We start from the raw sequence: 11,119 nt of genomic DNA on the forward strand, positions 1-11,119 counted from the left end.
TTAGGGAAATCGTGGATTTATAAAAAAAAGGGATTCCCAAGTGTCGAATTTAAGTAGGGTGTCCCAGAAATACATAAAATGATCTACAGTGTCCAAATGTCACGTGATATAGAATCATAGACCACCCACCTTACAAGAATCTCGGACTAAAAAGATCAAATAATAATTGTAACAACAAAGAGTTTGCACTACGAGTAAGGTTTTTAACTTACAAAACAAAATAAGGAGAGGAAAATTTGGCAATTAAGAAAGTGATCGTGTATAATAGTATCAGACATGGTGACAACAACGTAATGTGATTGCATGACGGGAAAAATTCTTAATCTATTTATTTACAAATTTATTTTCATGGCAAAGATTATTTTTTTTAATGATATATACATCAATAGGTTTCTCGAATGTTTAGGGCATTGCCCAATGGAAAAAATAACAATGAGCGATCATTTGAGCATTTAATTGCCTTTCCTCCTTAAAGCTGTATGCTGTGTATGTCACAAAATTTTGAAAATTTTGATTGGTTGCTACAAATCATGTGATAGAATAAAATAATTTCATTAGCTAAGAATTTTACTATTGTATTCTAAATTGCCGTGACGAGTTTTAAAACGAAGCTGAAAAATTCTTATTCTTGTTTTCTATTTCACTTAATATGTTTTGTTCGCAGCATTTTAAAGAAATCAACAACAAATGAAAAAAGCATACAATACCAAAAAATAATTGGTCCCTTCCACGGTTTTTAACAACAAGGCAATAGTCAATTGATCGATTGCCATCCATTTCATGAATATTTTAGACGCTCCTTTTTCCGTTTTTGCAGAAATTTATCAAATTGGAGAATACAAGATTTTTAAACAATTTGGGTCACAAATAATAAAAAAATAAATACACCTTGGATTTATAAAAAATTATAACTATTAAAAATTATAAATAACAAGAATGAAAAATCAAATACCATTTACGGATTACACGAGAATCTAAAATGTGCAATTTAGAATTTAAGAATTTAAAAAACTGAACAAACGAACGAACGAACGAACGAACGAACGAACGAACGAACGAACGAACGAACGAACGAACGAACGAACGAACGAACGAACGAACGAACGAACGAATGAACGAACGAATGAAAGAACGAACGAACGAACGAACGAACGAACGAACGAACGAACGAACGAAAGAACGAACGAACGAACGAACGAACGAACGAACGAACGAACGAACGAACGAACGAACGAACGAACGAACGAACGAACGAACGAACGAACGAACGAACGAACGAACGAACGAACGAACGAACGAACGAACGAACGAACGAACGAACGAACGAACGAACGAACGAACGAACGAACGAACGAACGAACGAACGAACGAACGAACGAACGAACGAACGAACGAACGAACGAACGAACGAACGAACGAACGAACGAACGAACGAACGAACGAACGAACGAACGAACGAACGAACGAACGAACGAACGAACGACAAAAGCAAAAACAAAAAAAGTGGTATTTACATTGGATTCCTTGGGTCCCATATGGTAGCAGGATAGTATATACCTACATAAGAGTTGGCTAATCTACATTGGAGATCGATGATCAATATGATTAGAAATGGAAATTTAACCATTTCACGTGATCTACGATAATAAATATAAAACATTTAAGTACTTTGCCTTACCTGCGCTTTGGGATGGTAGAATGACATTATATGGAACTAACTAACTACTAGCTTAGGTAGGGGGTGATTCTTTTTTATGACGGACTGCACAAGTATTAGTAAAAACCTCACAATGTGTCGAACCGCAGTGACTGAAAAAGTTACTTTCCCATTTTTTCTAACAACCCTCAAGTCGTCATTACTCCGCCAACGAAAGGATGCGAAAAAGCAACTTCTGTATATACGTAGGATCGCTAAAATAGAGAAAAATCTACATCAGACGCCACAAATAGCCAAAATACAGGAAAAAAGTCAATAGCAACTAACCAAATAACCTAAGATCCCAAGTCTGTGAATATTGTAACATAGAAATAACCAAAACTACTACTTGTGGAGCGCATATCCAAATTTATGGTCTTGTGGCACTACTTTTTCCTCACCAATAGGTGATATTTTTAACATAGACGACAAACAACAAGGCACTTGTTTGTCGTATGGCCAGCCATTATGCAACAAAAATAACAATAACATCCTCCAAGTTGGGTAGAAGGATTCTGATTCACAAATGTTACTAGCAGTAATTGGTGACCTGTCAAAGGGTCTGATTAACAAATGTTACTAGCAGTAATGGGTGACCTGTCAAAGGATCTGATTCACAAATGTTACTAGCGGTAATGGGTGACCTGTCAATGGATCTGATTCACAAATATTACTAGCAGTAATTGGTGACCTGTCAAAGGATCTGATTCACAAATGTTACTAGCAGTAATTGGTGACCTGTCAAAGGATCTGATTCACAAATGTTACTACCAATATTGAGAGAATTACAGGTATGTACAATGCTTATGATGATCTATCTTCAATGTCTCGTCAACATGAAATAAACTTTTTCCTGTTAAGGAACGGATACCAAAACAAACCATACTAACCTTAATTAGCTTCAGCGCATGATATTTGTCTAATGTTTTTCATTAGTAGAGCACTGATAGCTTATCTTTATGGTTTGTGATCATATTTGTTCTGTGAATTTAATTCCGAAAAAACTGTTTTAGCCGTCTTTTTACATGCTGGCTTTCGTTAAGAGTCAAAGTTTAGGGAGGGATATAATTACTGGTTATTTCTTACGCTGCTTAGGCGATTTAACATATCTAGACAATTAATAACTGCACTTGCGATAAACAAAAGTACAGAACACTTTTGTTGTTGTCAGATTCAATTGGTTCCTGGAAAAAAAAAAATGGAAAATCTGCTTCGATGCGCAATGATGTTTTCTCTTATTTTTATTGATATTTGCAATATTTACATGAGAGTCGAGCTTCATTTAAAGCGAAGTGAAATTCTCATCTAAATACCGCCTTAGCAAAGGTAATATAATGGAAATAAAGATTGTTTGATTTTTATCCCTCATTTTGCGTATTAAATTTCCTCATCTCCACTATAAAAGCTAATAAGAAAAACTTTAATGTTAATCTATTTTCATCACAGAGGCTTAAACCACACTCGTTGCTACTGACGGCCTTGTGGTAGAACGTACTGTTATGCCCCACTTTGTAATAATTGCCCCACTTTGTAATTATCTTGCCCCACTTTGTAATACCTGCCCCACTTTGTAATAAATTTTGCCCCACTTTGTAATTTTCGGAGCTGCCCCATTTTGTAATTTTTGGTTTATTTTGCTCATCAAAAGCCTTTCAGACGCTCCCATAGAAAAAAGCTTTAGAAGGAGGTTGCGCGATATAAATTCAAAACGAAGCACACTGAAAGCGTACTCAAATTGGAAGTTAGTAAAAATGATGAAGTGAATATATGCTTGCAGGTACATTGTACACGTGATAAAGTACATTAAAATATTATATCTGCAGTTGGATTTTTTTTGGAAAAACCTTCTGTATAAAACAAAATTTGCTCGAAAATTTACTAAAATTTAGCACGATAAAGGTCTGAGTCAAGAATGAGTCAAAGTTAAAAAAAAGTAGAAGAGTTAATAATCCTTTTTCTTTTTAAATGGTGTAATTTCATCAATAAATCAGAAAGTTAAAACTTTCGTTAAGCCAATTTCCGGTTTATTTTCCTAGTTGACACACAAAACTAATCAATTACGTAATGTTATAACTTATCAACACAGACACAAAAGAGTTTTATCTTATTTCTACCTTCATGGTTTTGTTAACTACGTTTATTAAAAAGACTTATGCGTAGAATGTTTCTAATTTTTGGTCAAACTCCAGTATTGAACAAACTAGCTTGAATCAATTTAATCCTAATTAACTATTATAAATTTGGCTTCGCCATGAGGAGTCCAACAGCACCAATGGTTGCAAATGGCTGCATTAGTAATTTCGATCAACGCATAAAAGGTAACGCTACCTTATACGCACGTTATATCAATGATATCATGTGGAAGAATAATCCAAATTTATTAAAACGTGTTTTTCCTTTTTCATCAAGAGGCATAGAACTTGATCAATTTGTCATTCGAAAGCTGTTGCAATTGTGCTAAAAGGCCAAAGAACACAACCAGCATGAATTTTCCTTTCTATATGAAACTAAATAGCTGCCTAATTACTATCAAAAGTTTTTTACAACGCCATAAATGAATTTTTATCAAGCGCGACACCATAAGAGTTGAAGGTTTGAATTTAAACCATTTGTGAAACGGTTCTGCGGTCTCTAAATGCACAATGTCAACTTTCTTCTTTTTTATTGAATTAAGACATATCTGTGTATGCAAACCTTTAGGTAAGCAAATGAATAAGAACAACGTGGTCGACGAAAAAATATGTGCAAACTTCCATGCCATGCCATCTTCTGACGCGTTGTTCAGATTGGTTCAAATGATTCGATTAAATATACGTAACAGTTCCCCACTTCATTAAAACTGTAATTGGTTTTAAAATTAGATAAATTATAGCTTTTATTGTCATAATCAGGACAGTTTGATCGGTAAACGCCATGCGAAAAAAGAAAATATTCCTTGGCTAAAAATTTCGTCGTAAAAAATATCCGTAATTCTCGCATGCTATTGACTTCTTTGGACTTTGTATTTCGAAGTGGTACATGAAAGCCGGTCAGTATTCCTTTATTGACTTTACATATCATATTACAAAAATCCACTTACGCAGAGAAACAATAAAAAAATTCTGCATTTAAATTTTGGTGACGTCAACAATGATTAAATTATATTTTTTTTTGTTTCCTAATACAATAGAAACTGTTTTGTCTGTCTATACCGAGAAATATTACCCGAGGTCAAAAGTGCAGACCGAGCTTGCGGGGTCGATACGCTGACCGAGGGTATTAACTGATGCTATTTTCCAAATGTTTTCAGAAACCAGGATTATTTTCTGAAGATTTACTTGTGACAAGGTTGTAAAAACCAGGTTTTGTTAAAGAAAGAAAACATTCGATTAGAATTTTATTGTTTCAATTTTTCAAATACATGTACAAAGAGAAAACAAAACATTCGAATAACTATATAAAGAACGTTTTTAAACGTTTTTTGAACCAAAGTTTATTTTTCGTCAGAAGAAGAGTCTATCACACAAAATCGACGTGTTTTTGCTTGTTGCTCATTGCGCTGATGAATGTTTATATTAAAAACGCAGTTATTTATGTGTGCACCATCGAACATGGATTTAAAATTAACAACATTTCTTGATGATGAGAAGAATGCAGTGTTTGTGATGTTTACTGGCAACCAAAAAATCGCTGATCTCATCGTCGATTGTAGAACTGACGTCAAGGATTGGGATGGCATAAACTCAATTCCAAAATCGAAATTACTTTCCAGTTCTTCAATGATACTTGAATCGATCATGTTGCTGTTTTTTTGTAAATAAAGTAAAATTGAAGTAAAATTTCAAGACTTGTATGTAGCTATGTTTTCATGATTCTCTGGCAATGTTATCTGTTTACATTTATAGCTACCATTATGGTTTCTAAGAGGTTATTATAAAAGTTATACCGTGCTGTATAAAGCCCGTCGTTAAGGCTCTTTATCCAATCGGCGCTACGGATTTTCCGTATTAACCGGTTGAAAATAGCAATCAGTTAAAAATGCATTTAGGCCGTGGGCCAAGAGACATAAACGTTTAGATTCGTACCCCAAATCTCGGGAGAAAAGTATCTTGGTTGGTTTTAATACTTTAGAGGATGCTAATCACGATTTTATATGTTACCAAGGCCCAAAACCCGCAGTTTTCTTTAAGTTACTTTTCTACTGTTTTATCGTTCACTTCTAATGCCGCCCTTTTCTGAAAATAAAAATCATGCTACACCGCTACAATAACTTTGCGGAACGTTGTCCTGGTACAAAAACTTGCTTGCAATAACATTCTGCGGAATACTATGGCTTGTTCGGGTAATGCAAAATGGCGAAGATAGTTTTGTAAAGGGATGACATTATGTAGCTAATCGTCTACTTAGGACCTGTAACACTAACTTTCATCGCTGTTTGGTCCATTTCATCTAACTTGATTAGATTTACAACAAAATCCCTAAAACGGGTTACTGAGTGCCGCAAAGACTGGATGAAGTATGACTCAGAGACTCTAAAAAACATATGTATGAAGTCATTTGACTTGTTTCCACAAAGCGAGTGAGAGAATTGGTGGGTAGAAACAAGTGTATAAAACCTGAATTCAAAATAATGCATAAAGTCATGTGCTTTCAACGAACAAATAAGGAGATATAAAAATTTAAAATTTTGCTGACGTCAGCAAGAATCTACCAATAAACAAACTTTTTTTGAAATTTCTCAACACACCGTGATCAAGAAATGTACCGGATCATGTGCTTTTGACGAACGGTTACAGAAATATTGAGGTTCTAACGACACTATTATAATCAAAAAAATAATTTAAACACAATCAGAAAATCTATAAACTACCTAGCTAGCAATAGCAACCACCAAATTAAAAGAAAGAAAAAACTATGTTATATAAGCTATTAATATTATTGGTACTTTCCTAGCTAAATCGTTTACTACTGAATATTATGATTAAACTATGAAAAAATGTTGATAACCTCCAACTTTGCTTAATAAATAATTCACATCCTTTCCTTAACAATGAGCTTCGGAAAGGCAAGATTGTAAACGTGCTTCTTTTTGCCCCTTGAACCTGGAAAAGTCGGAAATTTCTTATTTTTTTATAAGAAATTCCCTCTCTTTGTGGCTAGCTTTGACATACTCCACTCTCGCTAGGTGGGCAATAGAATAATTACAAAGACAGTATGCAAAAAAAGAAACAAAAATAACATAATAACTGTCGCTTTTCTGTTTTTACTCTTTTAAATTAAAACTTCTTTAAATAAAATAAACTCTTTTTACACACCTTTCACACTTACCACTTACTTTAAAGGAAGAAACTTTCGCTGGAAGAAAGTTTCGCGGTTATTGGGGTTATTGGGAAAATTTCGCGAAACTTTCGCTGGAAGAAAGTTTCGCGGTTATTGGGGCCTTTATGCGAAAGTTTCTTTCGCGAAATTTTCTAAAACATGTTGTCCGCAAATTTTTTTTTCCCGCGAATTTTTTTAAAACGTGTTTCTGCGAAAGTTTTTTTCCGCGAATTTTTTTGAAAATTTAGTTTCCAGTGAAGGCTTTTTATGTTAATTGTATTTAACTACTCAGTAAAAGCAAAAAACAAGTATCGTTGTCTTGATTTTATTTTTTTTAATCAGCTCAGTTTATAGGAATGGCTTTAAGAAGAAAGGTTTAGAAACTATAACAAAAGTGATAAAGAAGCAGAACAATAACTTTTATAATTTTTTTCAACGAGAAAATAATTTTCATTCAAAAGGCTGATGAAATTTCGGAAGATTGTGAAGACATTATAATCATAGACTAAGAATATAGTATATATATTTTTTTTTGTGATAAAATAGTTACAACATTCATGTCCTTTGTTTTATATTGTTTTTTTAATACTTCATTATCGGTCCGCGAAAGTTTTTTCCCGTAAAAAAATTCCAAATTGCTCGTCCGCGAAAGTTTTTTCCCGTAAAAAAAATCCAAATTGCTCGTCCGCGAAAGTTTTTTCCCGTAAAAAATTTCCAAATTTCTCGTCCGCGAAAGTTTTTTACCGTAAAAAATTTCCGAAATTGCTCGTCCGCGAAAGTTTTTTCCCGCGAGATGCAAAACTTTCTTTCACTACAGCGAAAGTTTCTTCCTTAAAAGTAAATCTTCTTTTAAAACTTCCTGAACTTGGAAAATTCGGCAAATAAAATTGCTTTATTTTAATCACGTGATTTAATTCAATAAATAAAATCTCTTTATTTAATCACGTGGTTTAATTCGGCAAAGAAAAGCTCTTTGTTTTCATTACGCAACTGCAAAACGTAAACAAACAAAACTCGCGGCTTTGCTGGACAAAAAAAAATACTACTACGGCTTTTTTTAAGGAAAATGAACACATCCACTTTACCTGACAAACAGAGAGACAGACGAAAGTTGCCTACTAATGTAGGCGATTGTACTATACTAGCTTCACTTCGCTTCAAGAACATTAATATAGATACTGCAAATGTTTTTATCAATCCTGCGAATTTGTCATGTCTTGCTGTGGTACCAATCCAAGCAGGACTGCTTAAGCTGCGCAAAGAGTGTGTCTGGCGTGCTGGCGCCTTATTTTAAAATTAACACGAATTAGTCATTTCTACTGCCATACCAATTCAAGTCTATAACGCGCGCTGAAGGGGTAAAAACAGTTTCAAAAATTACATTTCATTGTTTCTGTAATGGTACTAGTCCTTGTGTCTTAACATTTGCGCCACTCATTCGTACCAAAATGAATTTAGCGATTTTAAATATAGTTTATGGAGAAGAGCTCACTGATTACAATGTTCTAAATAATAGTCAGTGTGTTGCAGAAATTTAAATTTGACAAAATAATAACACATCGGTATTTAGAACATCTCAAGATTTACAGTTGTGAGAGGTTATTTCTGGGACTCTAATTGGGTAATCAATTTTAGCAGTTTTTATACTTCGATGTTTGTATACAGCTGTAGAAATTATCAAAGTTAAATAGACTTAATTCATGCAACAAAATAATTCCGCGACCGACTAAAAGATATCTACTTTCCAGGGTGTACGCTTTGTAACGATTTTATTGTAATATTAAATTTTTGCACAAAGATGCTTTCTAAGTGGAGGTCCATAAATTTTCGTCACATGCTTGGGAAAAGAATTCCCAAGATATGTTATTGCGGAAAATCATCAACACAATCACTTCTGTATTCTTTTGTAAAAGGCTTCGTATTGTGTCCACTTTTGAAATGTGGATTTTCTTGTTAAGAGGTGAATGTTAATGTTTAGTGTGGATTTCGTGTTAAAATATGGCTTTTTGTGTCGAAATGTAGCTAGATTTTGGTCGAAATATAGCTAGATTTTAATGTTGAAATGTGGATGGCAAAGAAGTTGAAAGGTTGCTTTATCTAACTAAGAGTTTTGAAACCATTCTATTGATACTATCGAACACGCCTCGCTTTGTATTCAGACACCTGAAAAACTGCTACACTGATAACCAAAGTAAAGGAATGAAATAAAAAGAAAATGAGAATAATCAAATTAGAAAAGTCATTAAAAACAACAACTATTATTATAAACATTTTTTCATAATATAACAAATGGTTATTACTACTTTAAAATAAATAAATAATTGTCTTATCTTTTCCATCCGCTATGGAGCACACCAAAAGCACATCGGTAGACACATAATTTCACTCAGTATTAACACTGGCGTTATAACACACAACACTACCGCCCCAAACACTAAAAAACTGGTAGGGTCACGTGTGATCGACCCTAAACAATCTTTATAAGCACGATTTCCAAACATTTTCTACGGATCCTGTGTAATATGTTCTGTTCCTTTGTTGGTAGTACTATAATATGCACTTTCTTTACTCTCTTTCACTTTTGTGTTTTCTTTGTCAACTTCTTCTTTTTCGTTTTCGTTTTATTGGTCTGTCTATTTTATCTACGACTTTGTTTTGTGTTGTCTTTTCTTTTTCTTATTGAGTATTTATTAACTACTTTCGATCTTTTCTAATCTAAGTTAAAAAAATTCGCAGCAATTAATTTATTTGCAGAAACAATAAAATCATTTTGCAATCAAGAACAAAATGATAACAATGTAATCAGATTAAAGTTGGCTACTTAACAGGATTTAGTCAATAATGTTGGTTCTTAGGATCGATAGGAGGGGGGTAAGAGAAGAGGAAGGGAATCACTGATCATTAATAATAACCTTTCTATGTCGCTACAGCTAATTCCACTCAGAGAGACTCAAAAAGATCTCCCTCGATCCGAATGTACAGCTAAGTGTGTAATTTTTTGTTCTTTGTCAATAGAGTTTGATAGAGATGTAATACTAATGTAATACTAGGAAGCTACGTATTTATTAGAAAGCGATTGATAAGCATTTAATAATAGATGACCGAAAGCATAAGAAATTGGTAAAACTAAAAAAAACGTGATAATTTTGGCTAATAAAAATTTAAAGAGTTTTCGCAATTAATAATTAGAAATTTATTAAAAATATTGCCAAACGTTACATGATTATCTAAGCAGGATTTTATATGCATCATTGGATAGCCAGACAGGCCTGTTTCCAACGTTCATTAGTAAGTAAACCCATAAGACTGAGATGACACTTAACTAACATTTAAACTCGTTGCACTATGCGTGACAATGACGTTAAAGACACTCGTTTATCCAAATAGCTTGAATTTATAGATAACCATTGGTAAGAATGTTTGAGTAGACAACTATCACACTAACGTGCTTTGATAAATCTTTATCTCCATATGCATATCATCCGGGTAAGCTATTTGCGTCTGTTGTCAATACACGATGTTAATTGGACCAAAAAAAGACCCCACAGTTCCCTTAATTTTTTAAAAAATAGGATATAAAGTTTCCACTTAAATTAAAATGATTGAATCAACGTTAATCGACAATATTAGGAAGCGATCCTACTTTTCCATCAATGGACGTCGATAGAATCGAGCAGTTTTGTTCAAGTTGGAACCCAACCTGACAGTGATGATGTCTTCCAAGTTTTTTTAAATATATCGCGTTAATAATAGTATAGATCTAGCAAGCACAACCTAGCAATTAATATTTTCCAAACACAAACTTAATAATATTTCAACTTTTTCTTTATGGATAATCTTTTCACATACTGCCATCCTCTCATAACAAAGTTTTTAACAAGTAAAATCTAATATTCATTTCAGTTGTATGGAAGCTACAAATTGAACGTTATTTTTGATTCTTTAGAAATTAATATTTCACATGTATAACATGTATTTTAATTATGTATTATTAAGTTGATACGCTGTGGAAATTTGATTTGATTATTTATGTCAAATTTTAATTTTTCAGTCATATTTAGGCAAGTGAGAGGGATTATTTAAGATACCATTCTGAATTTAAAATGAAGATTTCTCTGATATGTA

The 11,119-nt window shown here is 33.2% G+C and overlaps 1 long non-coding RNA gene across 1 annotated transcript; it reads right to left on the reverse strand.

Moving 5' to 3' along the window:
* Nucleotides 1-9,252: 9,252 nt before the first annotated feature.
* Nucleotides 9,253-11,045, reverse strand: LOC130647414 (uncharacterized). The gene is made up of 2 exons (XR_008982852.1): nucleotides 10,322-11,045; nucleotides 9,253-9,709 (listed from the first exon to the last, which is right to left on the reverse strand). It is a non-coding gene; the product is annotated as an uncharacterized LOC130647414 (long non-coding RNA).
* Nucleotides 11,046-11,119: the final 74 nt, after the last annotated feature.

Source organism: Hydractinia symbiolongicarpus, chromosome 6 (genome assembly GCF_029227915.1).
Source record: "Hydractinia symbiolongicarpus strain clone_291-10 chromosome 6, HSymV2.1, whole genome shotgun sequence".
NCBI lineage: Eukaryota > Metazoa > Cnidaria > Hydrozoa > Anthoathecata > Hydractiniidae > Hydractinia > Hydractinia symbiolongicarpus.